Here is a 319-nt window from a genome sequence, read left to right as displayed (position 1 = left end):
TGATAGCAAGGAGAAAGGCCATCTTAAGGGTCAAGTGCTTAGCCTCAGCTGACTCCAGGGGTTCGAAGGGTGCCTCAGCCAACGCCCCAAGAACCACCGCCAGATCCCAAGTGGGAACCTTGGACCGAGTCGCAGGTCTCATCCTCCGGGCAAAAGCTAATGATGAGTGTGTACAGGTGTGCTTTATACTCCTCCGGTTATTCCGTCCCACCTTACCGTTCTAGCAACAAGCCAATAGGATTGGAGTGATTTCATTCACGTTCAGACCTGCTACGCCTAGAGGCGTTCCCATAGTGTCGTAACCGACGCAGTTCGAGTT

The sequence above is a fragment of the Micropterus dolomieu genome, linkage group LG16 (assembly GCF_021292245.1).
Source record: "Micropterus dolomieu isolate WLL.071019.BEF.003 ecotype Adirondacks linkage group LG16, ASM2129224v1, whole genome shotgun sequence".
In the NCBI taxonomy this organism is placed as follows: domain Eukaryota; kingdom Metazoa; phylum Chordata; class Actinopteri; order Centrarchiformes; family Centrarchidae; genus Micropterus; species Micropterus dolomieu.
The sequence above is the reverse complement of the archived record's forward strand: the minus strand, read 5'-3'. Positions refer to the sequence as shown.